Genomic DNA, 27,500 nt, shown 5'->3' with positions numbered 1-27,500 from the left:
GTCTTGAATTCCAGTCCCAGAGGGTTTCTGTGTCCTCACGTTCTAGGGGTTGACTTTTAGTTAGCGGCCATTTTAGGACTTTTAATTGAGGTGTGCGGACCGTTGTGGCCAAATCGGTGACATCTTAAATGAATCGCTTCATTTCTGAGACGCCCAGAAATAAAACCGGCAGACACTGAGGCCTTCCGGGATGGCAGATTTAGGTCCCTTGTTCAGGAGAATGTGAATATTTCTGCCCACGCAGTACCCAGCGTACACACTGGGTTTGCGGCTGATTGCTGCAGAAGTGAAGGGTTACTGGAGGAATGGCCGCTCAGGTCCGTGGGGAAAATGAGGTGTGAAATTAGTAAATCGCCCGCTCTGGCGGGTGGCGTGGGGGGCGAGAATGTTCAGCCGCACTCTTCCATGGTCCCAGCCCTCCCTCTGCAGGCGCCAGTATACTCAAAATGGAATCTAAGTTTTGGTCAAAACGACTCTTTTTTTCAAGAGGCGGACAAAAAGACTGATGTGGTGTTGTTTGATGGTTGTTGCGATGTGTTTTGATGTTGTCCGTGTGTGTGCGCGCAGGCCCCCAGCGCAGACTGTAGGAAAGCAGTTCGCAAGTTTGCGGGCTTCACAAGAAGATCACATGGTTGGTTGTGTCGCATTTGTCCAGCCGGGGCAGAGGTCAGCTTCCTCTCTGGTGCGAGCATCGTCCAAGTATCCGGGTTGGCGGGGTTTAGTGGCCCTGCATGCTCAGTGGCCTCCCCAAAACTGGGTTGGTGTAGTGCTACACGTGCTACACGTGCTACACGTGCTACAAGTCCCTTCAAAACCATGGTTATATAACTCTTCAGGCACTGTGGCCCTTTAAAATCAGGGTTGAGTAGCCCTACAGACATGTTAGTCCTCTAGGACCAGGGTTGAGTAGCCCTACAGGCACTGTAACCCTCTTGGGCTAGGGTTGAGTAGCCCTACAGCCGTACCTCTTGGGCTAGATACCCTACCCTAACCCTTGGCAGGTGAGTACTACAGCTGTACCTCTTGGTTAGGTGAGTAGCCCTACAGGCACTGTAACCCTCTTGGGCTAGGGTTGAGTAGCCCTACAGGCACTGTAACCCTCTTGGGCTAGGGTTGAGTAGCCCTACAGGCACTGTAACCCTCTTGGGCTAGGGAGTGCCTGCAGCAGTGCCTCTGGTAGGTTGAGTAGCCCTACAGACACTGTAACCCTCTGGCTAGGGTTGTACCTACAGGCACTGTAACCCTCTTGGGCTAGGGTTGAGTAGCCCTACAGGCACTGTAACCCTCTTGGGCTAGGGTTGAGTAGCCCTACAGGCACTGTAACCCTCTTGGGCTAGGGTTGAGTAGCCCTACAGGCACTGTAACCCTCTAGGTGAGTAGCCTGCGAGTGCCCTCTGGCTAGTTAGTACCCTACAGACACTGTCTCTGCTAGGATACCAGCCTGTAACCCTGGGTAGTGAGTAGCCCTGCAGGCCCTGTAACCCTCTTGGGCTAGGGTTGAGTAGCCCTACAGACACTGTAACCCTCATGGGCTAGGGTTGAGTAGCCCTACAGGGCGAAACCCTCGGTAGGTTGGTAGCCTCAATGACCCTTGGCAAGGTGATACCTACAGACCGTACCTTGGAGGGTGAGAGCCCTACAGGCACTGTTGCCTTGACGGTTGAGTAGCTGCAGCACTTCCCTAGGATATCCATCCTCTGAAGCTGAGCAGGTGGACAGTAAACCTCACACTGGCTTCCACAGAGGCAGAGTAATCCTGGAGCAACAGGTGACAGCCTCACCCCCCTGCCCCCCCCACCCCCCCACCCCCGACCTGCGGTTAGCCGCAGTCTCTCTTTTATCCCCGCTGCCGAGCTCCACGGTACGAGCCAACGCTTTGAAGCCCATGCGGAGAGCCCCGCCCGATCAGACAATCGACGTGGGGGGTGGGTCGGGAGGGGAAACTCGGCCCTTGGATGTACAGAGCCGGGCCCCGATGTGGCACGCGTCAGATGTAATCAATGCCCCCCTGCCACTCGCGGTCACCCCCCCATCACCTTGCCAACCCCGTCCGCCCCCCTCCCCTCCCCCAACTTCCCTCTCTCTCAATAAATATTGACTCTTTCTTGGCTCCCACCTGAGTCTGCTCTGGTGTGATGCCGCTGCATAGCGATTCTTCCTGTTTTCTTTTCTTCCTTTCTTTCTCTCTCCTCTCTCGTCATTTTTCATTTCGTATTTAACTCATTTTTGACGCGTATGCCGGTGGGCACGTGAAACACGGAAGGCGCAATATTGCACCAGAGCACAGACGCTGCAGGCGACGACTGTGTCTATAAATAAATACGATTTTTGTGTTTAACGTGCCGCCACTGCTGTAAGACGTGAACGTGAGTACGGCCTGTCATAATAACAATTACATATCGCTCTTCTCCTGTGTCGGTCTGTCACCCCATGTGCCTGAACACCATTCACTTGCTCTCTCTACTCTCTCTCTCTCGCGCTCTTGCGAAACGTGTTATTTTAAGAAAGAATTTCGCTCGTTCTTGCAAACTACCCAGTTTTTGTTTTTTTTTTTCCCGTGAGGCAGAAGCCAAACAGGATATGCAGGCTGAAGGGATACGTACAGTGGTGGAGGTGTTGTGATTCATAGCTAGGTTGGCGCTCATCAGTGCTAGAACCATTCCGGAGTCTGAGGCCTTTGGCTCCCTGTAAATGTAGATCAGGAGGGTAGTTGGTGACGCGTGGTGAAGAGAAACCAGCGTCCTAACGACTGGTACGCAAGGCCTGTTCAGCTTTCGCTAGTCCTCATCATTTCTTTCTCATAAAGAAAACGTTTACAGCACTGCTTTCTTTTTTAAGTGCTTTATTCAAAAGGTCTTTGGCAATAGTCTTTTCCATTGAAATACATTTCTTCCACAAGCTTTCTTGAATGATTTTTTAAAATCATTTTTCTAAATCGGTGTTCTAGAACTCCACCAGAACTATAATTTTCAATTAAGAACATTCTTATCACATTTTTGTGATCCCAAACCTTTCAGGGTTAAAAACGACATTGAAATAGTTGGGAGTAAAATTGAGGTTTTAAACTTCTAGGTGTTCTGTCTTTTTTAAATTATTTTTACCTGATTAACAAGTCTGCTGATTTAAATAAAGATCACAGCAGCAGCTCACTCTAGCCTCTTCACTTGATTGGATGTAGTCTGGCAAATTAACACTGTCCCCTCAGATGATTTTACAGATTGGGTTTCATTCAGTAACGCTGATGATGACAAAGAGGATGGATGAGTCTTGACTATAAAGCCCATTTTGTTTGTTTTGTTTGTTTTGATTACAGTCTTTATATCAGCTGATACAGCCTTGTTTATAAATGAACAAGGAAATGGATGGGCGAAGCCTGTTTGCAGTGACACGCGTGTTAATTAAGAACGCAAAGCGATCAAGAGCAGTCTTGGGATGATTGGCAGTTTAAAAGCTCATCGTTGAGTCAGGCTCCTTCCTATGACTTGACTGCTGTGGCTTTGATTATTTGCTTTCGATTGCACTTCTATTTTGTTGTTACATTGTTTGTTTAAAAATAAATAAATAAATGATATATATGTTTTGCAATGCAATGTTTTGCTGAGTTCTACCTATTGTACTTTGCTATTGTGTAATCCACAAGTATCACGCCCCTAACAGGTTTAGCTAGTTTTCAGTCAATCTGAGGTTTTGACATTTGGCATTTGTGATTATGTACCGTACCTCCCACCTCTGGGGTGGCTGTTGCTTGTCTTCTTATTGTCTGGATAAGAGCGTCAGCTCTTATGTATTGTAATCTAATGCACAGTGATGCATGCTGGGTATTGTGTGGCACGATGGTAAGTTCTCTGCTTATATTGTGTAAGTATTTCAACAAGTCTAGTGATTTGTGTAAAAAAAAATAAAGCCCTAATATTGACATTTCTAGGGTCAAAGCTGATTGGTCGACAGAAGAAAAAAGTAGTGTCATTTCTGACAATGCTGTGTAGTGACAGCTTAGGGTCGCGAGTGTCTTCATGAATGGGGAGGCTGCAGCACCTGAGCCTTTATCGCGTGGGTCAAAGCCAGGTGCGCGCCGATGGGGAATGTCCTAGCTTCCCCATCCTGAGGGAGATTTTGGAGGGAGATTTACCCGGAGCAGGATATTGGGTGGTTTGTTTTCGGTCCGCCAACTTTACCGTTTTGGTGAACGTGTTCGCAACTAACAGACGTTGCTCAGTCAGTGAGCAGGAGAACACATGCCGGTCAGTCCTTCCCTCGGGGATGTATGGAATGGTTTAAGCCTTTTTTAACACCCCCTGATGCTTTGCGTTTGCGTGATGTGGCCGGATGTGAGACATTATCAGACTTAACGCCTCGCAGGACTTCAGCTGACCGACCGGTCTTAGCTGCATAGCCAAGCTGCATTGGGAGAAGCTCTGGATCGCTGGTTGTGTGTCATTTTCTGAAACTGGACCTGGAAGAGCAGGCTAACCAATCGGAGCAGGTTCCCAGGTTAGACGGTGTATCCCGATTGGCTGCCCGAGTGTCCCTGGTGCTGTGAGTGGAAAGCCTTAAACATACTGTTTTAGCTGATAGAGAAAAAAATCCTCTCTCCCACCCCCCACCCCCCCCTCCTGCTGAGAGCAGGAAAACAATGAGTCAGGAAGAGAGGGAACGAGAGAGAGAGAGAGCGAGAGCGAGGAAAAACATGAGCTAAACCCGGAGGCCACTTCCAGGGCCGTGGAGATCTGTCAGCGCCAAGTGTTAAACAGCCAATAAATCTGCTGGTATCTCAGGCCCGCTAGGGTACAGAGACAGCCACCGGCTTTCCGCTGGGCCTGCTACCGCGCCTTCAGCGCTACCAGCCCGATAGAGCTCCCACCGTTATCGCCATGAGCTATGCTAGGCTACTAGTGCTATTAGCAGCACTAGGCCGTTAGCATTGCTTAGGCGTTAGTGACGCTAGGCTGCAAGCATTGCTAGGCCGTTAGCGTTGCTAGGCTGTTGGCGATGGTAGGCCGTTAGCATTGCTAGGATTTTGGCAATGCTAAGTTGTTAGCACTGCCACCATTAGCAGTTATAGACCATTAGTATTGATTCTACTGCAGAGGGAGGGGCTGCCTACTGAGCTGCTCAAATCTCGCTTAACTGCAAAAGCTCATCCCAATCTCTCTCATCGGGGGACTCCAAAGAAAATAAATAAAAACAAGTCGAATCTCGACCATAACCTGGGCACAAGAAGGGATAGTTGGTATATTTGGCGGCGGCTTTCAGGCTGTCCTGCTCACTGCTGGTGAAGATTGTCTTAAGTAGCGGTGGCTCAGGGGTGTCAGCTCCCTACAGGGTGTTGGGAAAGCGTCAGGTCAGTTCCCGCCGTCTAGCTGTATATTTTCACTGCGGCGAAACGGCACGCTTTTGGAATTTTAAGTGGGGAGAGAGGAAGAAAAGGAAAGAAAATGGAGCCTTAGACTGAGACTGGAGCCGCGGCACCGTGAAAAGAGGCCGCCCACCCGGGCGTGCTGTCGCGAGCGCGTTTCAGCCGCGCTTCCTGTCCCGTGCTTGTTTACCGCTGCCGCCGATAAGCGACCCGCTCAGCACGTCCCACGCGCGGAAAGGGGAACGCTGGCTGGGGTTTATTTTTTTTAAAAGGGAGTAAAATCCTCCCTTTTCCCTAAAGAACAAGGCCATTTTTTTCTGCTGTGCGTCTCCAGACAGGAAGTGTGCATTACCCGCAGGAAGTTCCTGGTGTTTGTTTAGCTGCTGTTTGGCGCTGTTGCGGTCGGAGCCCTTGACACCTGTAACCGCGCCGGTGATGTCACTGGGCCCCCGGAGGCTCACCGCTGTGCGGGCGCGTTGAGTCAGAGTGTTCAGATGTGGCGCTCGTGCACGAAGGGTGACTCAGTAGCGTGGTCCGCATTCCCCCTCCCACGCCCCAAACCACCACCCCCCCACCACCACCCCACCCCTCACCCTACCCGCTCAGTTCTGTTAACAAATGGCGGATGTTTGACCTCTATTTACGACCGCATTCCGAAACCCCAGGACCGGCTTGTGGTTTTACACCCAAGAGAGGGTTGGTGGGGTGGGGGGGAGGAAGGGGGGGTTACGGAATTTTGGGATAATTTACACTCCAGCTCACTGAATGGCACATGGCCCATTAAGTGGACTCTCCCAAAAAACCTGGTTGGAGGGTGACCTTTCACCCCTAGGCAGAAAGTGACCTTTCACCCTGGGGAAAGAAACTACAGTCTCTCTGAGACTCTTAAAGCTGTTGTTATCATATCGCGGGTTAAACAAGCGACGACTGCTGCAAAATAAAAACAAAAAATACAATGCCAGACTTTCAGACACGTTGACTTTGTTATGCCAGAGTTTAAAACCTGACAGACTTCCCCCTCTTGAGCAGCCAATCACTGACCTGTATGGGAGGGGAGGGGAGGGATTCTGTCTGCCGCAAAGCTGCATGTTTGTTTAATAGAGGAAGAGGAAGACACAGAGAGGTAGAAAGAGTCACAACATCCGCCCCTTTTTGAAAAACAGGATTGGTGTTGTTTTTTCTTTTGTTTTTTTTTTGTGTTGGGCTATGGTTTGTCAGGCTGTTAATGGCCGTGTCAATCTGATAACGTCTTTCACATTCCGCAAAAATGGTGCGTGTGGAGTTCCAGTGTGCGGTTCAAAGCCAGCTCGTAATCAGCTGTAAGAATGCGTCTGCAAATGCTACAGTTATGGCAACTTCAATTGGCGTAGTTGCACTGTTAGCCAGCTGGGAATTTTCGCATGAGTCCCATTGCAGATTTTGGATGATATTCTGAGTGTTCTTGTTTTTTTTTGGTCGAGTGGCGCTCGCAGTAGCAGCAGCCGATTTCCAGGGCCATGAATTGAGGGGGAAACAGAGACAGAGACGGGGGTGCAGCGGTGCACAGCGATGCTAACTGAGGTCGGCCTGTTCCTTTTAAGCACTTTATTTTGTTCTCCGGAAGAATCTGTGATCATTGAGCACTCTCGTTCAAAGAGCCAGCCTGCAAGTGATGGCTGTACTGCCTGTGTGCCAGGCAATATTAGCGGATAGAGCTAGCGCCGGTTAGCAGATAACTATATTTACTAATGTTCATAACTGGGACATTACATTAGCATATCCAGAGTGACTTACACAACTTTTACATACAGCATTTACATTGCATCCATTTATACAGCTGGATATATACAGTGCAGGTTAAGTGCCTTGCTCAAGGGTACAACGGCGGTGTCCTACCTGGGAATCGAACCTGTGACATTTAGGTTACAAGACCAGTTCCATACCCATTATACTGCCTGTGGTAGCCAGTGTTTGTGACCAAAGGAACCCAAAGCTAATTGTATCTCCTCACCACGGACTCCCAGGCAAAGGCAGTTGAGGACTGAGCGGAAACGTGAGCCTCGGGCATATAGGGCCCGGCCTGCCTTTGCAGACCAAGCCGCTCGGTTTCACTTTCCATTCCTGAGCTCTTGGGACTGCCGTTGCCGATAGCAGCGTCATACCTGGGCGCTGTCGGAGCTCACCTGGGCCAGCTGGTTTGGGGAAAGGTCGAAAGGGGCGGGTGGGGGGGGTTGGGACATCCCACTCGCATACGCAGGTGCCTGGAATGTAGCGACTGTTTACCTGCCATCCAGGTGCACCTCCCTGGACCCCGCCCTGGCCGCACCCCCTCATCCAGACAAGCCTCAGAAGGTTTTTTTTCACGGGTGTTTGTGAGCAGGTACCGGGCAGAAAGCTCTAAAAGAGCACAGCTGCTCTAGAAGAGCGGGGGCGGGCTGGGGGGCGGTGGGTGGTGGGGGGGGGTGTGTTCTGGGTTATTTCCAGCAGTCTCAGAATGTCCTGCTCAGCACCCTGTGGCCTCCTGCTCTTTATTTCCTTCACGTCTCCTGCTGTACCAGCACCTGAGGAGGGAGAGAGAGGGGGGGGGTGGAGGAGGAGGGGGGGCGGAGGAGAGAGGGAGAGGAGAGAGAGAGGGAGAGGAGAAAGAGAGAGGGAGGGAGGGAGTAAGGGAGAGCAAGAGAGAGTGATTGAGTGAGAGGGAAGGGAAGGAGAGAAAGAGAGACTGAGTGAGAGGGAAAAGAGAAAGAGAGATTGAGTGAGAGGGAAGGACAGGTAGGGAGGGAGACGAAAGAGGGGGGGAGAGATTGACTGGGAGGGAAGGAGAAGGAGAAAGAAAGGTAGAAAGCAAGAGAGAGGGGAATAGAGTGTTTGAGTGAGAGGGAAGGAGAGGAAGAATATTTATGTCCGCAGAGCCCTTACCTGGAGGAAGGGATGGACGGTGTGAAAGAGAGAACGTGCATATCTATTCTACCATCAGAGCAAAAGAGACAAACAGTGAACTACCGTATGTACGACCGTATCAACCTGAGAGAGACAGAGTGAATATATACACACTTGAGAGAGAGAGAGAGACAGAGAGAGAGACAGTGTGAATATATACAGCTACACTTAACAGAGAGAGAGACAGAGAGACAGAGTGTGTGAATATATACGGCTACACTTAACATGGAGAGAGAGAGAGAGACAGAGAGAGTGTGAATATATACGGCTACACTTAACAGAGAGAGAGAGGGAGAGAGAGAGATACATAAAGAAGACAGACAGAGAGAGGGAGAGATGGAGAGAGACAAAGAACGAGAGACGGAGACAATTAGAATTTTGAAAGTACCTTATAATTAAAAACATCTTCCTTAGGTTGAGGTCAAACTTGCGTTTGTAAAAATACATTCTGAAATGAAATTACATCAGCGTGCTCTCGCAGAACGGAAGAGAGGAAATGCACGCACATGGGGGGAGAAACAGAGGGAGAGGGAGGGATGTTTGACAGGCCGCTGTGTGGAACTTGTCAAAACATGGCAGGGCTTAGCCGTCTCGCCGGTTCCCTGATGGGCGTTGAAATGCTGGCGGCTCACGGGCCGCTGTTCGGAGACGCGGTCGCCGGCGACGTTTCGGCGTCGCTCGCACGTGAGACGTCCCCGTCTGCCTGTCCTCCACCCGCCTCTACAGCCGTGGGTGGGACGTCCCCTTCTGCCTGTCCTCCACCCGCCCCTACAGCCGTGGGAACGTCCCTGTCTGCCTGTCCTCCACCCGCCTCCGCAGCCGTGGGTGGGACGTCCCCGTCTGCCTGTCCTCCACCCGCCTCTACAGCCGTGGGTGGGACGTCCCCGCCTGCCTGTCCTGCACCCGCCTGTCCTCCACCCGCCTCCGCAGCCGTGGGTGGGACGTCCCCGCCTGCCTGTCCTGCACCCGCCTGTCCTCCACCCGCCTCCGCAGCCGTGGGTGGGACGTCCCCGTCTGCCTGTCCTCCACCCGCCCCTACAGCCGTGGGTGGGACGTCCCCGCCTGTCTGCCCTGTCCTCCACCCGCCTCCGCAGCCGTGGGTGGGACGTCCCCGTCTGCCTGTCCTCCACCCGCCTCTACAGCCGTGGGTGGGACGTCCCCTTCTGCCTGTCCTCCACCCGCCCCTACAGCCGTGGGAACGTCCCCGTCTGCCTGTCCTCCACCCGCCTCCGCAGCCGTGGGTGGGACGGCAGTCGGTCGTCCCCTTCAGTGGAACCCGTGCGGGGAAAAATGACACCGGGCGAAAATAAGTCAAGGCTTTCGCCCGTGCCTCCGGAGACACCCGCTGTCTCTCTCAGAAAGTGTGTGGGGGCGAGATAACTCCGCGCCCGAAGGCGTGCCGGCGCCCCGAACCCGAGCGTGCTCAGACCAAACGCGGCGGCGGGGGCCGGATTTCCCCCGCTCTTCCTCCTCCGCTCTTCCTCCTCCGCCACGCGGCGGCCCATTGTTCCGGTGTTGTTCGTGGTCGCGGCGGGAAGCGTCGGCCGCGCGGCTCCTGAAGGTCGCGCGGCTCCTGAAGGTCGCGCGGCTCCTGAAGGTCGTGCGGCTCCTGAAGGTCGTGCGATCCGCGGGCGTCTGAATGCAGCGGGAGGCTCGGCGCCTCCTTTCCTCTCCCCGCCGTTCCATCCCTGGCATTGTGAATTTCAGCACCGACCATTTTTACCCAATGAATACTTTTTTGCGTTTATATCTCCTGAATTCATATTTAGCTTGGATCTCACAAAAAAATAAAAAACCTTTGCCTGGGCGTTTTTTATGGCTTTTCACCCTTTTTCATGTCCCCCGATTTTTATTATTAGCTGCGACCGCAGCTCTGTAGCTCTGTCTGTCGGTCTGTCGGTCGGTCGGGTGGTCGGTTGGTTGGTCGGTTGGTCCACAAAAGTGTCCCACCCCGTAGCGGCCACAGTTTTTGCCCCAGGAGGCTGAAATTTGACATGGAGGTTGGTCATGACCGAAGGTAGAGCTGAGTACCTTTCAGCGATGGGCGTGGCCTATCACAAAAAGGCGCATAACTCCCGAGTGGATTCACAGACACACTCACACATACACACACACACACAAACACACATTGCGTCAGTGCGTCACATATACACAGTGGCCCCTGTGATGTGGATAGAGCCCCCCCCCACCCCTGTTCTCTAACCCCTCCCCAATTAACACATTCTGTCACCAGCTCTGGATCGGGGATGGGTACGGCTGTCACTTTGTCCAAAAACTGTTTTCAAACAAATCTCGTTAGTAGGAGAAATTTTTAAAAATTTGTTCAGATTTTCTTCCTTCAAAATTTCAGTAGAGCATTGCCGAAGTGTTTAATTATTGTGGCCCTGTTTTAATTTCCTGTTCAACCTGTAGCTAAATAGTTTAAACACGCTTTGCTATAACAAAGAAATAATGACTTATTGCGAGCTGTCTGACCACGTCGTTATTTCAGTGAAGACTCCCAGGGGATCGGCAAGGAGGTTTTTCAAATAAGGTATCAGTAATTTCGGATACAAATTGACATGGTTCCAGTCGGTTGGGACTCTGGCATTAATTTGAAACTTGGTTCAAAAGCCGTTCGGGGGGCACATGAAAATTAACCACTTGGGAAAATTGGTGCTTGACAAGTCACTCATAAAGCAAGAAGGCAATTTTCAGACAAAACAATGTTATTTATGTAATGCTTTTTTTTCATCCAGCCAAATGTTCTCCCTTAGTTTTTTTTAAGCACGCAGTGCCTTTATTAATAACTGTAGAAAGAGACGTTTAATTCGCTTAATTAGTTCCCTAGTTCTAGGTCTTAATTGACCTTTTATTCAACCCTTAACTCCTCCATCAGTCTTTGAGTTCTGTTCAATCTGGACGGAGAAAAGGAGAAGGGAAATAATTGGGCGATTCTTCAGACACGAGGAACCGATGTAATTATCAGAAGGGTGGCCCATCATCCCCTTGCTTCTTATCTGGAAGCACGGTCTTTCTTGGGGAGGGGGGAGTTGGGGGGGGGGGGGCAACAAGAAAGCTCTGCCCCAACAAGACGTCGGCCCTGATCCTCCATCTTGTGTAGCGATGAGCCGCGATGGTGCTAACGTGTGCGTGTGTGTGTGTGTGTGAGTGTGTGAGTGTGTGGGTGTGCATGTGTGCATGTGAGAGTGTGTGTATGGTTGTCTGTGAGTATGTGTGTATGGTTGTGCGTGCACGTGCATGCTTGTGTGTGGGTGTACGTGTGTGTGTGAGTGTTTGTGGGTGTGCATGTGTGCATGCTCAGAGTGAGTGTGTGGGTGAATGTGTTTGAGTGTGCGTGTGAGAGTGATTGTGTGGGAGGATGTGCGCGTAGTTTTGTGTGCATGCGTGTGTGTGTGTGAGTGCGTATGTGTGTGTGTGCGTGTGGGAGTTAGTGTGTGTGAGAATGTGAGTATGTACGTGTAGTTTTGCGTGCGTGTGTGAGTGTGTGTGTGGGAATGTGTGGGAGTGAGTGTGTGTGTGAGAATGTGTGGGAGTGAGTGTATGTACAGAGGCAGAGACTGAGAGAGACATTGAGAAAGTGGGGGGCTGAAAGAGAGAGAGAGAGAGAGTGAGTGGGGAGGCACAGAGAGGGGAATCATTTGAATCTCTGTGGTCTTTAGTCCAGGGGGCCTGGAAATGTGTACCTAGCAGGACCACCGCCACCCGTGCCACCGCCACGATCAGGCCGACGTGTTGGCCAAGCTGTGCCTCGAGGCCCACTGAGGGGCTAGGCCGTTTGTGAGACGTGAGATTATTATACGTAATAAAAAAACTCAACATTTACAACTTAATAAGGGTTGGAGAGTCACAGACTCACCTAAATATTCTTAACTGCTAAAATGGATCTTGGACCCAGAAGGTTCCAGAACCAATGCAGAGATCATTCTGGAATGTTACACTGAGAATGTCTGTTGTTGAAATTTCTGTGAGCTACAGGGAAGGTTCATTGCGGCACGTGGAACAAAGACAACTTCCTAAAGTCATGAATGGACCTGGGGCATTTTTAGGCTTCATTACCTTCAATGAATCTAAAGAAAATAAACAACAAAAGCAAATGCAAGGTTAGTCTCACAACCCTGTCCTACGAGTGAACTCCCAAAAAAAATGATACCGACGAAATTGCTCTGTTTCCACTTGTTGCTGCCTTTTAAGCGCTGACTGTACTTCTTGATTAAAGAGGTCTTCTGGTTCTTGGCGACGGTTATCTCCCTGCGGCGTCCCCCACGGTTTTGGATTATTGTTTTCATACGCCCGAATAATACCGGCTAATAAGGCGTTCTGAGTAATGATTGGTGTTCACGCGGCGAGGGTAACCGTGGAGATTGATGTGTTCCAGCGACGGCGGCGGCGGTGGGATTTGGTTCCCGTCGCGGCGTAGCCGGGCGCAAGGCCTCCCGCCGCCGCGGAGGAAGAGGAGGAGGAGGAGGAGAGCGTCCGCCGGCGCCGCTGTCATCCTCCTGTCTCCACGGAGCGCGCTCTGTCCGTCCCCCGCCTCTACCGCACGCGCGCTGGGTTTTACACAGGTCCTTAAAAACACCTTTCTTTCGTCTTGTCGCGTTTATACGGAGACCCTAAAGAAATTAAATATTATTGGGTTCCCTCGCAGTACTTTTGCGAGGGAACGCTGTAATATTTTTAAAAAATTTCTCACCCACGTCCCTTTTGGGGCTCCGTATGTTTATTACCAGGTGCGCTTAGTTTCATTTTATTTCTTACCTTTTCGTCTTTTTAAAAAAAAAACACACACACGAGTGTAATTGGCATCAAGGCGAGCTCTTTCTCCGAAATCAGGCCTGCGTCCCGACACGCGAGGCGGAGATGCCGGCGCCAGCTGGGGTTCCCGTTAAAAAAAAAGGACGTCCGTCCGTCGCTCGCAGCGCGCGTCGCCGTGCGATCGAGCCGAGCCCGGAGGAGGCGGGAACGCGGGGAGGGGCAAATTAACCGCGCGTTCGGCGCGTTCGGCGCGCGGTGGGGCCGCCGTTTACCTCTCCGCCGGAACCACTGAAAACACAATCACGGAAACGCGCTCTTAAGCGAAACGCGCTGACGGCGTGAAACGAGCCGCTCCGGGCCAGCGTGGCGCACGACTCCCGCCCGCACCATCGCCCGATTAACCGCCTTTCATGAAGTACCAGAATCAGCCGTTTCGGGGAACATAATGACCGGTCGCGTTTTGTTTTGTTTTTGTTTTTTTTTTTGCTTGTTTTGTTTTGTCTCTGTTCCATTTTCCAAGTTAATTGGACTGCTTGTATTCCGCTTTATTTGATTACACGTTTGAATCGGGTGGTCTGCAACACAGCGAAAGTTATTTTGTGTTTATTTCTCTTTTTTTGTGTGTGCATTTAATTTGAAAATAGGGTTTTATCTCTTCTGTGGGATGAGTTCATGTGCCACTGCGGCGTATTCTTCTCTTAATTAAATGAAATGCGCTCCTCAGTGGATTCTTTTCTTGTTGTCAGCTTGTAATGTTTTCTTTTTTTGGGGGGGGGGGGTGGCTAAAAAAAAGCTTAACATCATTTAAAAGTGCGCTGCATCTGGGTTTATTGTTTATCTGCTAAGCATGGTCTCCTGGCAACCATTGTCTTTATCAATCCCCATCAACAAAAAGGTTGTTTCTGAGCCCCTGGGTGTAAAGTAGATGGGGGGGGGGACAGATAAGGCAAAATGGAAATCTTAATCAGCGCGGGATATATCATTGGCAGCACCTCATCCTGCGAACGTTCTACCTCAAGATTTTTCCTAATGACTCATATTTCAGGTGGAGAAGGAATGATTAAAAAAGTAGGCCTAGTAAATTGTGGAAGATAAAGTATTTCTCTATAAATCACTGTTTCTCCCTCTCATGCTGGCAATAGTGGGGGGAGGAGGTGAAAAGGGGGGGTATACCCCCCATTAATAAGCAGCCTGATTACATTAATCAGAACTAATTTTACTGACACTTTTCCTGACCTCAGATAACCTTTTTCGCCCCAACTCGAACATGCTGAGCCCCCTCCCCCCCCCCATACCTGGATAATCAGGGGGATGCTCCTCCCCCTCCTTCCACAGCCGAGCTCATGCAGCTTTGCAGGTTACACAGTCTTTAAGACGCCTGTCACATTCCAACTGATTACACTCTGATAGTTTGAGAACAAGCATTTTCAAATGTTGCCACCAATTAACAAAAAAACTCTTTCATACGATATGATTCATCGTACAGTTAGTAACTGATTAGTAGTAAGTCAGTACTGGAGCTAGTTGGTCATTTGGTCAGTGGGGGATAATTGTCTTCCCACTGGGGAGTTTTTTCTTGCCACTATTTTCTTCCCACTAGATTTTTTAACCTAGCTTGCTTTTTTGGGGGGGTGGGGGGGGGGTTCAGGCTCATTTTTCTCCATTTCCTGTTTCTAAAAAGCAGCTTCATGGCAATTTATCAGTAGAAAGCAAATGAAGGGTTGGATGTTTCTCTGATGTGTTTTTGCCCCAGGCCTGAGGCCTGTGCGCTAGTCGTCCTTGCCGGCTCTCTGAAGCTATCCACTGTCCTGCAGTCGTCCCACAGGTTAAGCACCCGGTCCAGAGGAATTATGGGAAGGGTTTAGGCTTCTTGGATGGGGATTTTAGGGGTTAGGGGCTCTGTGTGGGACAGCATCAGAACTTAGGGTGCTTCTGTCGAGGGGAGGCTTTGAGATTGGGGTCAGAGGTCGCGGTGGCGACAGCTGCTGATCCGTCGCTGTAATCCTGTCAGCGCTTTAAGGAATAAACCCAGCGACCCTGAGACTTAGTCACCACTGCCACCATGAAGGACATGTCCTCACTGAGCAGGAGGGAGAGGAGTGAGAACACAGGGGGTTTACAGGGTGTTGCCCCCCCCACCACACACACACACAAACAAACACACGTACGCACTCACACACACACAAAACATGTACGCACTCACACATGCACATACACACGCTCACGCACGAGCACACGCACGCACGCACACACAAACACATGCATACTCACACACACTCCAACCACCAACATTGATACCACACAGGCTTCCTGCAAAGTAACCAGTTGGTGGTCATTAGGGAGTTCTAGTCATGGCTTTCCTTATACTTTGTGCTAAGTGTCACTGGGTGTGTGTACTGTGGTGGTGTAAAATAGCAGCTGGCTCTCCTGCAGTACTGTGTGTGGACAGTAGGTTGTAAAATAGTCACTGGCTCTCCTGTAATACTGTGTGTGGCCTGTAGGGTGTGAAGTAGTCACTGGCTCTCCTGTAGTACTGTGTGTGGCCTGTGGGTTGTAAAATAGTCCCTGGCTCTCCTGTAATACTGTGTGACCTGCGGGGTATAAAATGAGTACAGAGGGGTAGGATGTCGGGAGGTCTGGAATTTCCTACTCAATATTCATAGAGGTAATAGTGGTTTGGCATCTTCATGAGCCATGTAGTTACATGGTTATTACATGGTTATTACCTGGTTATAAGCACTGAACATGGCCACTTGTGAAAGTGCGTGTAATAGCTTTTGTTACGTTTGAATTGGCAGCTCGCTGAGGGATCGGCAGTCTCTCATTTACCTCAGCGAGCAGCGATAAAATCCGTCCCTCGCGCGCGACCGGAATACCCGGCACACATCAGGAGGGAGCTGGCCTCGTGGGACGTCAGGAAAGATTTGGTCTTTTTTTTTTAATTTTTCAAATCGTGAGTGAATGAATAATTAATTCCTCCTGATGGCGGCGATTTATCCATTTAGGAGCGCGATTAGAGGCCGGGCCTCCGGCTCCCACCCCCTCAGGATCATTCGAGGATGGCGGTTATTGGCAGTTCTAATCAACCCCCTGCGGGGGTGGGCGTTCCCATGGCCACAGGGCAGGGGGGGGGGGGGGGGGGGGGGGGGTTATAGTGTGGTGATGTTGCGATACAAAAACAGCAAGTCTAGATAAAACTGCTCCAGGGGACAGTTTGGAGCGGAGGGGAGGAAGAAGGGAGCAAGGGAGAGGAGAGGAGAAGAGAAGAAAACAGAGGGAAGGAACAGGAGGATGGTGCATGAGAAGGAAAGGAAGAAATGAGGAAAAAATCAAACTGAGATGGAGAGAGAGAAAGGGGGTGAGCAGGGCAGGACTCAGTGCAAGGAAAAAAAGAAACCGAGAGAAATGCAGAAAAGGAGTGAGAGAGATGAGAGAAGGAGAGTGAGGCAGGAGAAGAACAGAGGGTGAGAGAGAGAGGCTGGAGAAGGAGAGGTAGAGAGAGAGAAACGCAGGTGAAGGAGAGTGAAAGAGAGAGAGAGATGCGGTAGACGGAGGAGAGGGAAGAGTGCAGAGATCGTTAAGTCAATGAGCCGCGTCTGAACGACCGCACGGCTCGTTAAGGTAAGACGTATTTTAGGAAGACCGTGTCCTGGGGGGGGGGGGGTGGGGGTTGGGCGCGTAAATGAACTAATAAAGCCCCCGTGAAAAGACATTCACGGGTATTAAAATCCGCTCATCGCCGGCGTCCCGCTCGTACCCCACCCCCCCCCCCCCCACCCCCCAGGGCCAGATGGCGGTGTCGCCTGAGCCTTTAATCACCGATGTCCGCACTACCGCGCTTTTTCAGAACGTCCACACCCCCGACTCCTTCTCCTTTTATGATCCTTTCCACACAGTTCATGTGTGTCTTCTCACGGTTTGTGGTCGTTTTATTGCGCGTTTTAGTGCTATTTCTTCTACTTCCTCTTCATCCTCTTCCTCCTGCTCAGCACATGAAGCGGGGAAAGGACAATAAGTGCTGGTGCTCATATGTGCGAAGCGTAGAAGTCTGGGTACAGACTGTTCCGGAACTTACCTTTTTTTTTTTTACACTGAGCTATTGAAAAGTTTCTTTGGTGGAAAAGCAGCAAGAAGGCAAGAAAGCGGGTACCCGCTGGGTAATGGAGTCCATTTGTGTGACGCGTCAGTGGGTGGGCTCACTTGAGTTAATCGTTAGGGACTACAATGCAGTGACTGCAAAACGTAGAAGTCTCGGCGCGGCATACCGGTCCGTTCCGGCCTGCTTCGAGCTTCTACTCTTCTTCTTCATCATCATCCTTTTATGTTAATCTTCATGTATCTTTTTCATCTTCGTCATTGTTTTCTTATTATAATTACCATGGTAATAGCCAGAGTAATAATTGTAATTACCAGGCACAGATGTAAGTGAATAGAACATGCCTGATCGCAGTTTTGGCCCTGTACCTACATTGCTATTACATGCTTATTATACGGTTATAAGCGCAGAGTGACTCTGACTGGGAGTAGTGATGTCAGCAGCAGGCCTCGTTACATCTGGAGATTATTCGGGATTACTCCCCCCCCCCCCCAGCCCTACAGTCAGGGACGTCGCGGGGACGTGAGAGTCTGCCAGAAGGGAGCTGTCAGCCGATTGGTCACGGCTTGTGCGGAACGTTCCTGGAAAAGCGAAGCAGAAGTCCCGTTTCAGAAGGAGCCGGTCTGCGGCTGTAATGGCGACGGCGTGTTTCACTAGTCGATAACGCAGGGCGATGCTAATTCTAACGCCACCGTGAATAATGGCTTCATTTATAAGCTTCCTTCAATGCGTGGTTCTCACAGAACTTTTAATATAATGCAAAGAAGTCAACCATAAAGATAAGCGATGGAAGTTTAAGCACACATACAAAAACTCCGGAGATAAAGCAGACCTTGGGGAACAGCCGTCAAGGTCGTAAATTAAAGACAATAATCAAGCGGTCGATCGATAGGACTTCATTACTCCCGAGGGGACGTTCGGTTGCAGCCGACTTAAAAGAGGAACAAGACTGCGCCTGGTACAACGATAAACGTGGAAACAGAAACTCTGATTTAAAAATACGGTAGTTAAAGATGTCATACAGCTCCAATTGAAAAATTACATTCAGGAAAAGTAATATTTACAACAAGCAAGTCTTCAGAACAGAGTCTTTGCAGTTCTCATAACTCCAGCCTTGGGGCATTTTTTTTTATCCAGGTGGTTGTTGGTCTGATTCCCACTTGGCCCTGAGGTGTGAGGGTTCGGGCACTCAGGTTGTTCCGAGATGGACATCAGGATGATATCCTCCTTAGACCAGGCAATTCATTTTTGTCCTCTGTAGGGGATATGCGTTTCTGGTCTTAATGTCAAGAACCATATAAGTATGCAAGTGTGCACGGGACATTCAATAAAAAAGAAAATAAATAATATGTTTGAAAATATTATTATTATTAAATCCCAACATGTTTTTTTCATCCATGACGCTTGTGCTATGTCAAAAGAAATTTAAATACATAAACTTTTTTCTGCTGGATCTCAGGGTGATGTGTAAGTGAGTGTCTTTCAGGAATAAGTGAGAGATGGGATGGGGGGAGGACGGGGGTTGTGGGGGGCTGAGGGGGGTGGGGGGGGGGGCGTTGAGTCACCTGCGTGTTTGGGATTCCTGCAGATGGGAATTGTTTAAAGCTGAGCTGCACTCATCAGTCAGGATGGCAGGCTGCAGATTTCGTTGAGGGGGTCTTTTACCGCCCCATTCCTGCTTCATGAGTTACTGGGCGGTCACGGCTCTTCGGACAGTTTTTGGTTTTTTGTGGAGGCGTCAGGGTGTCGGTCCTCCCTCCTCTGCGGTTTGGGTGATGTGGCAGCCTGTCTTTTTGATGTCGGGGGGGCGGAACCTGGAATTTGTTTTAATTTGTTTCTTTCTGGGGTTTTTTTGCAGGACCACTGACTGAATCTGACCTCTTCTGTGGGGGTCCAACCCCCCCTCCCCCACAAACCCGACTGCTACCACCTCAGCTCCGCCCTACAGCCACGCCCATCCCCCACCGCCCTATGAGACTCCGAGGGAATCTGAGAGCAGCTGTCTGATTGGACAACGTCACCTTCCATCACATCTGACAGACTTGTACAGTGAGTATGGCCCAAATGTGTTAAAAATGGTTCTGAGCATCGTTGTCAAGCAATGAACAGCCTGATTGCTCCAAAGGCCATACCTCCACTCTCTATGTATATCTCTCTCCCTCCTTCTCTTTTTCTTGCTCTCATTCTCTCTCCATCTCTCTCTTCCTTTCTCTCTTTTTCTCTCCCTCCCTCCCTCTGTCTTCTTTGCTGTCCTTCTCTCTCTATTTCTGTTCCTCTCTCTCCCTCTGCGTTCTTTTCACTTCTCTTTATTTCTGTTTATTCTTTCGCTTTCAGACTCGCTCGTCTGAATCCCTTTTTGAAATCCTTCCCACAGTCCCGCGGCGCTCTCTGAGCTGTAATACCATCCCTCCCTCCCTCTCTCTTTCTCCACCTCCCTCCCTCTCTCTATCGCTCTCTCCCTCTCTTTCTCCCCCTCCCTCTATCCCTCTCTCTCCCCCTCCCTCCCTCTATCCATCCCTCCTCTCTCTCTCCCTCCCTCCCTCCCTCTACCCTCCCTCTCTCTCCTCCCTCCCTCTCCTCCCTCTACCTCCCTCCCTCTTCTCCTCTCCTCCCTCCTCCCTCTATCCTCCCTCCCTCTCTCTCTCCCCTCCCTCCCTCTCTTTCTCCCCCTCCCTCCCTCTCTCTGTCCCTCTCTCTCCGGGCCTGGTGAAGTCTGTCCCGTTGGAAAGTGTGAAAAGCGAGGGAGGTCACGGCCAGCTTTGACGAGCCGGAGAAAACAGACGGGGCGAGACCTCGTTCTCTTTGCCACCCAGGGACGGCCGTCACCCTGGCGATAAAAGCGCCTGTGACCCACGCAGCGCCGGGGGAGGGGGGGTCCATTTTGGCTTGTGTGTCCACCCCGTGAATCACTTTGGGCTGGCCCCCTCAGCCCTCTCCCCAGCCCTCTCTCCGCCCCCCCCCAGCCCTCTCCCCGCCCCCCAGTCCTCCCACCCACCTCGCTTCTCTCCACCCCCCCAGTCCTCTCACCGCCCCTCCTGCCCTCTCTCCCCCAGCCCTCCCCCCAGCCCTCTCTCCGCCCCCCAGCCCTCTCCCGCCCCCCCAGCCCTCTCTCCGCCCCCCCCAGCCCTCTCTCAGCCCCCCGCCCCTCCCTCCGCCGTGCGGACACAGAGAGAGGGAACAGAAGTAGGCCTGGCTGATTTACGCGAGCGGTACCGCTGGCCTTGACTAATCACATTCCCCAGACCGGCGAGTGCGTGCGCAGCGTCGCTAACACGCTAAACCTGCGCTAATTTATTCTGGCCTGCGACCGCGAGCGTTCATCCAGTACAAACATCCTGAGCCGTAAAAACCTTTAACTACATTAGATAGGAGTGCTGGAGGTGGGGGGGCGTTGGGGAGGGGGGGGATTGTGGGGGGATTCAGAATACACACTGAAGAGGTGTATCTTCAGTCCGTGTCAAAGGATGAGGCCAGTGATTCATATTTCTGCAGTGTTTCTGTAAACACTTTGCAGGGGCTGGGGAGGATAGTGCCTTTATCAGAGCACATCACCCCCCCCCCCCATTACCCCCCTCCCCTTTACCCCCCCTCACCACGCCATACCTCAGGAGTCACAATGCAAAACCTTTTTCCTGCCCTAACGTTGGAGCCGTGTGCAGAAATGTCTCGCTGGGGTGATGTTTGTTCAGTGATGTTGGGTTGGGTTGTTAGGGGGATGTCACTGCTTTGAGTTGGGTTGTTGGAGGAGTGAGGGGGGACTCACAGTAAAGTCTTGGTGGGATGGCGGGAAACATGTTTGGAGACTTGGGGTGGGGTTGGACTGCTGCGGGGAGCCCATAATGACCCAACACGCTCATCCTCATTAAGAGCTAATGACCCAACACACTCACCCCAGTGCTTCTTGAGGGGAGATATCTCGCTGCCAGAGAAACATATGAATATATGCGTTTATGGGGTCTGGTTGCTATATAGACCACTCCCCCCCCCTCCCAACCAATTTGGTTTGATCCATGTAAAATGAGGGTCACTGGGAGTCAGGCCGATCCATCTCTGTCAGCAGGGGTGCCCGCGCAAACTCCGCCGCACAGCAGGCGGGATGTTAGAGGGGGAATCAGGTCGATGGGCGAGACGGGGTTACGGTCAGGGGAGAGCATCCCGGACGGGGGAAGCGAGACGGGCACGTGCGTGAAAACGAGCCGCCCCTTCGCCGGCACCTGGTCGCCCCAGACGAGCCGCATGGCGGGGTCTCTCAGCGCTTAGAGCAGATGAGCCGTGCGTTTGTTTCGCTTTTATTCTCCTGCTGTTGAAGGAAAAAACGAGCTGCTTTGTGAGGATGTAGCTGTGTGAGGATATCGCTTTGTGAGGATATCACTTTGTGAGGATATCGCTTCGTGAGGAAATCGCTTAGTGAGGAAATCACTTTGTGATCGCAGATCAGACGCCGTTGGTACATGCTGCAGTGCTGATGCTTGTTAAAAAAACAACAACAAAAAAGACGAAACAAAAAAATAACCACTTTGTTACTGTTGCTTTTGGAGTTATACACTCAAATGCAACGGGAATAGTCTCACTAGCATTAACACACACACACACACAGGCACACACACACACATGCACACACACACACACACAGGCACACACAGGCACACACGCACACAGGCACACACACACGCACACACACAGACACACACACACACACACAGGCACAGGCACAGGCACACACACACACACACACACACACAGGCACACACACGCACACAACACCCGCACAACCACGCACACACAGGCACACACACACACACAGGCACACACACACACACACACACACAGGCACACACACTCCTGCTCTCATTGACATCACGCTCACATCCACGCCCATACAGGTACATGTACAAACACAAACACCTACACAGTCACATACCTCAGGATGCACACAGAATCACGTGTGCTCGTACGCCCACATACAACACGCACCTACACACGCTTTCAACACAGAGGACACAGGTTCACTGAAGCGTGAAGACCCACACATTATTAGGTCACCGCTTCCTCGCAGTTCTGATGATTTCAGCTTCTAAGTAATTACAGAAATGTATTTTTGATTGGAGGCTCATGACCTTTGAACCCTCTCAGCTGTCACCCTGCCAGAATCCTCATGCATAGAGATTCTCTGCAGTTTACCTCTTGTGTGTGGATTCAGCCTATTAATTTAGTTTCTTTTAGACGCTTTTACACAAGGTATGCCTTCCTTGAAGTTGTGAAAGGCCTACCTCAGCACCGAATGGCTATCAATCATTCAGAACCCTTTCTGGAGCTATTTTGAACTTAAATCGATTCGCATCGTGTGTTATGTCACATTTGAGAATAGATTTCTTTCTTTTTTCTTTTTTTTTATGTAACATGCATTTTGTGCCATTCCTCGTAAAAGCACTGCATTTGCCCCTTAATGATTTATGAAAGGGTTACGAATGATTTATAAAGAGGTTACGAATGATTTATAAAGAGGTTGCGAATGATTTATAAAGAGGTTACGTCACGTTAATGAAGGGAGTCTTTAATCCTTCATGAAACACTCTGTACTTTTTTGCTCAAAAGAGTGACCTATTTGTCATCACCAACTTTTTTCACTTTTCAGTTAAAACAGGGCCAAGAAAGCAACTCTGAATAAAAGTGATATAAATTGGTGTGAAGCGGTTGGAGTCCAACTGAAAGCCGTCCCTCGCAAGGCGGCGTGGGCCGTGGAGCTGTTAGGACTCCAACTGGCAAAGTCTCCGAGCTATTTCTATTTTCGTTTGTTTTGTTTTAGCTTTTTTGTTCGTTTTTCTTTTTTTGTTTGTTCTGGACCGCAACCTGACGCGTTGATTGACACAAATAACTCTCCTGGACAGTTTTACAGGTGGTCGGATCTCAGTCGAGCGTGTAAAAGCCCCGCCCTTCTGCCTGTGTGCCGAGGTGCGTCTTAACTCCGCACCGCTAAATCATATTTACTTTCCTCAATCAGTGTCAGCCCGGCTGTGCTTCGGCTGTCAGAAGGAGCGAGCTGCGGTTCAGACAGTTTTGCGCAGAAATAAATAGATAAATAAATAAATAAACGTGTCAGTTCAGCCTGAAAAATCAAGTCGAGTTTTATTTTGGTTTTTTTTCTCCTCCCGTATCTGAGCGTAAAACTTTCCTACAAGCGTTCTGGGATTCTGCGCTCAGAAGCGGCCCGGGTTTTCTGAAGCGCAGGTTTGAGTCTGTGTGAGTGAGTCTGTGTGAGTGAGTCAGTGTGATTGAGTCAGTGTGACTGAGTTGGAGTGATTGAGTCTGTGTGAGTGAGTCAGTGTGATTGAGTCGGACTGATTGAGTGAGTCGGAGTGATTAAGTGAGTCGGAGTGATTTATTGAGTGACTCGGGTTGATTGAGTGAGTCAGAGTCATTGAGTGAGTCGGAGTGATCGGGTGAGTCTGAGTGAGTGATTGGGTGATTGATTGAGTCGGTGTGATAAAGTCAGTGATAGAGAGTGTGTCTCTCTGTCAGGGGTCTCAAACTACTCCAGTCCTGGAGGGCCAGAGTCTCTGCAGGCTTTTGTGGTTTCCTTTCAATCGGCAGCCAGTTTGGAGAGAAAGTGTTTAGCCAATCAATGCCTTAAATTAAGCGCTCTAGTGCAGAAACACATCAAGGACCAGCAGACACAGCGGCCCTCCAGGGTTAGAGTTTGAGATTCCTGCTCTGTGTAAATGTGTCATAGTAAAATGTGTCGCTTAAGTACAGACACACACTCATGTATGCGCATACACACATACACGCACACACACACACGTGCACACACATACACACACACACACACGTGCACACACACATACACGCACACACACACACGTGCACACACATACACACACACACACACGTGCACACACACACACCCGCACACATACACACACACACACATACACACACACACACACACATACTCACTTACAGGAGGGGTGATGCCCCACCCCCTCCTGCATAGGGGGAAATGCCTCTGAAATGGGATTGGAGCATGTTCACCCCCCCCTGCCCACCCTTTATAACCGGCCCTGCCGCCACCTCTGCTCTCCTGTCGCAGGTGCGATCAAAGCACCGGGTCAAAGAGACGGTCTGCCTCCTGAGAAACACACCATTCTCTCTCTCTCTTTTTCTCCCTCTTTTTCACACACTCTGTCTCTCATCTCCCTGTCATTCAGAGAGAATCTCAGTGTTCATTTGTTTTCATTTCCATCGCTGACTGGGCTAATTAGCATGTGTGTGGTGTATTTTCCCTCTGGGTTTCATTTCCCTGTCTGTCTGTCTGTCCGTTCGTCCGTCCCCGCGGCTCAGGCCTCTGATGTCCCCCCTGTGTGTATTTTAGAAAGGCGGGTAGATGTCTGCCGGTGTTTTCCTCATTAAGGCCTTGTATCGCCGCTCTTCCTCTGCTCCATCTCCGCTTTCTCCTGTACCGGGGGGGGGGGGGGGGGGACCATGGCGCATTTTGCGTTCGCTTCATCGCCTCGAAACCGCCGACCGGATCAGGCACCGCGAAGGCGGGTTGAGTGATTTAGCTGCGCAATTAGCTGCTCTAATTGGTCAATTAAGCGGGGAGAGCCGACGGGAACCTAAACGCCCTGCGGCTCTCCCGAGCATGAGAGTGAGCTCCGCCACTCGGCCCTACGCCACTTCTGCGGGGTTTGTTCCCTTTAAGGTGTGAGTGTGTGATTAGAATGTTCCTAACTGAACATTCTAATGCTGATGTCACAATCACTGACTGTGGACTGAAAGCAACGGAGTTGTAGAACAGTGACTTAGAATTTTGGAGAAAAAAAACCTACTTTTCACAGGGTTAAGGGATTGTCCGCGTTCCGTCGCAGTTTGGTCTGCCTGTAAGGGGCCGTCCTGGTAAGGGTTCCCCTCCCCCTCAGAGGAAGAAGGGATGAGGAGGCCAAATGACCGAAACCCCGCTTAGATCCGGGACTTAGCAAGACTGGAACCCTTAATCGGTTCGGAGATTTATCCAGGACGGGGATTATCCAGGGAAGGAGGATCTGTGAAATCCACCCTGTGGTCTGGTCCCTCTTAATGAGCAGGGTCCGGCTGCGGATGCGATGATTGGCCTAAAGAGACGATATCGCCCGAAACAGTCCTGTCCCACGATGAGGTATGTCACAACCTTGAGCCAACAGGAAGTCGTCACCAAAATGTAGGATCGCTGATAGTCTGGAAACAGCACTGCGGGGGGGGTGGGGTGGGGGGGGAGGTGGGTGGGGGGGGGTGTGGGGGGTGGGGAACAGGACACTCACAAAGGTGAGACCGTAAAACGACCGAGAGGTTGCTCCTCTGCAGGATACTTGCCGTGACTTTGTGCACATTTTGCGTCCCAGGTTTACTCCCGGACCGTCTGAAGCCTCCGGATTTGGCCGGAGTTCAGACAAAATGTTGTGTTTTCCAACAGCCAGAGAATGAACCGCTGTCTCTGTTCTGATTCATGTTGGCACCGGGCAAAGGTTTTTATGGACAAGCACCATGGCAACAAAAGGCCTGAGACAGAACAGAGCTGGTGAATGCCCATTGTGTTGTCATCAGCATGAGACGCCCTGTCACAGCTCACCAGAGGCCATTGTTGCCTCACGGGTATCACGGCAACAAAGTCTGACTAGGCAGTGGTCATCAACCCCGTTGTGATGTCGTTAGCATGAGACACAGAGGCTCTCCCACGGAACTAAATGAGGACTAGACAGGAAAGGGGACACGGGATTCCATTATACCCCGCAGTATTTGGTAGTTCCGCAAGTGGCGCCTTCGCAAGACGGCTGCAACGGCCCAGAGAGATGATGTCATCAGCATGAGACGCCGTGTTCAGTGTGGGAGTCACCAGAGACCATTGAGAATACCTCAGGCGACTGTTGTCCAGGTGTCTCGGTATATTTACAGCGGTGTGTCATCTAGGCGGCTCACCGTGTGGTATCCGGTGATGGTCCTGCCACATGGTTCTTCTCCACATGCTGGAGCCGGGGGCGTAGGGCAGGGGCGGGGGTCGGGGCGGGGCGCGGAGTGGGGGAGAAGGATGTAGCTCTCGGCAGTAAACAGCCCGCCGTGTCGCTTCACTTTTTAAGAGCGCACGTGTACTTCCCTGCCTCGCCACGGAAGTCACAATGATGAAGCATTCCATTTTCCCAGGGAATTGTGGGGCAATGGTGGCGGCGTCGCGCCGAAAACCACCCCCCTCTCTCCTCCTCCCCCTTCTTTTCCCAGCCCCCCCCCCCCCCCCCCCCCAGGGGGTGTTGTGTTCCCATTGATTTATAGGTGGGCGCATTTGCTCAGGCTGAGCCAACTAGAGAAATCACTCGTTGAGAGAGACTGACGGTGGCCGACTACTCAGGATGAGAACAAAGGCTTGTGTCACTTCTTACTGCATATCGCTTTCTTTCTCCCTTTATTCTTTTCTTCTTTTCTATTTCTCTCTTTATCTGTCTGTCTTACTCCCTTTCTCTCCTCGCCACTCACTGTCTTTCTCTCTCTGTCTCTCCCGCTCTCTCGTCTCTGTCCTTTTCTCTATCGCAGTCTTTCTCTCTCTCCCTCTCTCTCTCATTCTCTTTCTCCTTCCCCTCCCCTGTTAGCTCAGAATAATGTATTGAAGGCTGTTCCTGGTGTTCACAGCAATTAAATTCTGCACAGCTTCTTTTTTCCAGAAAATGTCAGAAAAAATGGTCTGTGTTCTTTGTTGTTGTTGGTTTTTTTTTGTACATCAGTGGGTATGTCTCCGCTTCTCGGCGCCGCGCTGATACACTCTTATCACAAAGTGACGCTAATGGCGGCAAAGAAAAGGTCAGAATCGCCTTGCAGCTCGTCGATTGAGCGGGCGACTCCAGATTGAACAGGCGGCTGCAAATGACATGAAAAGCAGTCGGGGGGGGGGGGGGGCAACTGAGTGGTACATCCCGTTAAGGAACTAGTGCATATTGCACATGGTGCATCCCGTTAAGGAACTAGTGCATATTGCACATGGCACATCCCGTTAAGGAACTAGTGCATATTGCACATGGTGCATCCCGTTAAGGAACTAGTGCATATTGCACATGGTGCATCTCGACTAGGATTGCAGGGCATCAGGACTAGTGCATATTGCACATGGTGCATCTCGTTAGGGAACTAGTGCATATTGCGCATGGCACATCCCGTTAAGGAACTAGTGCATATTGCACATGGTGCATCCCGTTAAGGAACTAGTGCATATTGCACATGGTGCATCCAGATAGGGAACTAGTGCATATTGCACATGGTGCATCCAGATAGGGAACTAGTGCATATTGCACATGGTGCATCCAGATAGGGAACTAGTGCATATTGCACATGGTGCATCCAGATAGGGAACTAGTG

At 50.8% G+C, this 27,500-nt stretch overlaps 1 protein-coding gene across 2 annotated transcripts in view; it reads left to right on the top strand.

The window, feature by feature from the left end:
* LOC135261847 (semaphorin-6D-like) overlaps positions 1-27,500 on the top strand; it is a 141,756-nt gene that overhangs the window by 61,037 nt on the left and 53,219 nt on the right. For both annotated transcript variants that reach the window (XM_064348505.1, XM_064348504.1), the window contains one exon: positions 18,985-19,175. The gene's annotated coding sequence lies outside the window, so the exon portion shown is untranslated. The remainder of the gene's footprint in view (positions 1-18,984; positions 19,176-27,500) is intronic.

This window comes from Anguilla rostrata, chromosome 8 (genome assembly GCF_018555375.3).
Source record: "Anguilla rostrata isolate EN2019 chromosome 8, ASM1855537v3, whole genome shotgun sequence".
In the NCBI taxonomy this organism is placed as follows: Eukaryota; Metazoa; Chordata; class Actinopteri; order Anguilliformes; family Anguillidae; genus Anguilla; species Anguilla rostrata.
This window is presented reverse-complemented; position numbering and strand designations above follow the sequence as displayed.